We start from the raw sequence: 2500 nt of genomic DNA on the forward strand, positions 1-2500 counted from the left end.
AGCCGACCCGCCGGGGGCCCTCTCCGACGCGACCCGAACGGCCTCATCGATCGATCGAGATCGGTCAGGTCCTGAGCCAACTGCCCTGCCCGGCGTGGCCACCGAGGAGGCAGCCAGCGGCGGGCGCTGCGTGGGGGTGAGGGAGCAGCGTCTGCCAGAGGTGCCCGCTCGAGCCTGAACACCGGCCACCCCCCCGCGCTCCCTGGGACAGGGCGAGCAGGGAAGCACCGGCCCGCCGAGGGGCCTCTGCGACGTGTCCCGGGACGCCTCAGCGGGCGCTGCGTGCGGGTAGGGATGGGATCGGCAGCCGGAGCGCTGGCATCGCCCCGCGCTGCCTGCGGCGGAGAACCCCGAAGCCGGAGCCGCACGGGGCACCCCCGTGCCCCCCTTCGCTCTCGCTCTCGCTCTCGCCGGGCCAACCCGCGCTCCAGCCACTAGCCGCCGGCGAGCCCGCTCTCCGCGCTTCCTGGCACCTGGGACACGCTCGCGGGGCTGCCAGGGAGCTGCCGGGAGGCCGCCGCACCAAGCGCGCTCCGGTGGAGAGAACCGGGACGGGACCGCTCCTGCCTGCCCTCACAGGCCGCCTCACCCCTCTCGCAAGTCGGCTGCATGCGCAGGGGGCGCCCGGGAGCCAGTCTCCGGAAGGTGAGTGGTTGCTCACCTCTCTCCCCTACAGTCGTACCGCTAAGTCAGGCGGCGCCGGAGAGCCAAAGGACACCCGCCCCTCCTACCGGGGAGGGGCGCGGGAATGGCCCACGTCTACGATGACGTAACTGGAGGCAGCGACGCAGAGCGACCCCTTTCGCCGCTCCAGAGGAAAGCCGGGGGAAACAGGTCTACCGGTCACCACCCCGAAGGGCGGCCAAGTCTCGCCGGAGCCGGGTAGACCTGCTGACAGCGTGGGAGGCGGACCCGGGAGACGGCCTGCCACTTCTTCGCGCCTCCCGGAGCCCGGTCGACCGGCTGGCCGAGCCCCAAGCCCGGAGCCGGGTAGACCGGCACGCCGCGCGCCCCAGGCAGCCTCGCGGAGCCCGGTCGACCAGCTCGCCCCTCCGCGACCCCCGGATCCAGGTCGACCTGCTCGCCTCCGCGAGACCCAGCGGAGCCGCGTCGACCGGCTCGCCCCTCCGAGACTCCCGGAGCCGGTAGACCCTCTGGCCGCCGCCAAGGCAGCCTCCCAGGCCCGGGGGCGTGGGCCGGCCGCTGCCACGGCGGACCCGCTGCGCCGGCCGCTACCGGGACGGCCCGCCGCGCACCCCCGGTCGTCCGCCCCCCCCCGGCTCGAGCGCTTCGCTTGTTTGTTTGTTCGTTTCTTTCGGGGCAAGGGGTTCCGCTCGCTTCTTTTTGGGGTCGTGTTGTTTTTCGGGTTTGCTCTTGTTTCTTTGCGTTTCCGAGCACGCGCGTCTTTTCCCCTCCTTTTCCTGCCTTGCTGATTTTTCTCGGTTTTCTGTGTGGGAGCGCGGTGCCCCCCCCCCCCCCCCCGCCCCGCCCCGGCACGCGGTCCTACAGCAGGGGAAGGTGCTCACTTACGAATCTAGGTCTCTAGGTCTTGTCTGTCTGTCTGTCTGTCTGTCTGTCTGCCTTTTATTCCTTTCTTTCTTTTCCTCTTTCTTCCTTTCTTTCTTTCTTCTTGCCCGGCCGCTGCCGCCCCTTACCCCCTCCCTTTCCTGGTGCCTGCCTTGCTCCCCTCGCACTGCTTTCAACGCCCCGCCTCAGCAGAAATCCCTGACCCCGGGCTGACCGGCGCCCCGAGGCAGCAGGGGGGCCCCGGGGCGGGGCACGCGCGCACACAAACACACACTCCACACAGGCGCCGTCAGCGGGGCAGGGCGGCACTGGCCCGCCAACAACCCGTGATACCGCGCCTGGCGCGCGCCCCCCGCCCCCCCCCCCCAACAAGGCAGCGGAGGGTGCTTGTGTGCGAACCCGCGCCGTTCGCGCCTTTTTTTTTTTTTTTAATCGGTTCTCGCGCCGTCCGCCCGCCGGCCCCCCCCCGCGCCCCCCCCCCCCCCCCCGCCCGCCTTTTCGCCGCCGCCAAGCCTGCTTGTTCCCTCACGTTCCCCGGCCGGGGCCGTTCCGTTCCGAAGCCTCGGGGTTCCGCGCGCCTCTGGGAGCCGAGGCGGAATCTTCGCGCCCCCCCCCCACCCCCCCCCGCGCGCCCCCACCCCCACCCCGCCCCGACCCCCGTTCCGTTCCGAAGCCTCGGGGTTCCGCGCGCCTCTGGGAGCCGAGGCGGAATCTTCGCGCCCCCCCCCACCCCCCCCGCGCGCCCCCCCCCCCCCACCCCGCCCCGACCCCCGTTCCGTTCCGAAGCCTCGGGGTTCCGCGCGCCTCTGGGAGCCGAGGCGGAATCTTCGCGCCCCCCCCCCCACCCCCCCCCGCGCCCCCCCCCCCCACCCCGCCCCGACCCCCGTTCCGTTCCGAAGCCTCGGGGTTCCGCGCGCCTCTGGGAGCCGAGGCGGAATCTTCGCGCCCCCCCCCCACCCCCCCCCGCGCGCCC

Source organism: Dromaius novaehollandiae, unplaced genomic scaffold (genome assembly GCF_036370855.1).
Source record: "Dromaius novaehollandiae isolate bDroNov1 unplaced genomic scaffold, bDroNov1.hap1 HAP1_SCAFFOLD_85, whole genome shotgun sequence".
Lineage (NCBI taxonomy): Eukaryota > Metazoa > Chordata > Aves > Casuariiformes > Dromaiidae > Dromaius > Dromaius novaehollandiae.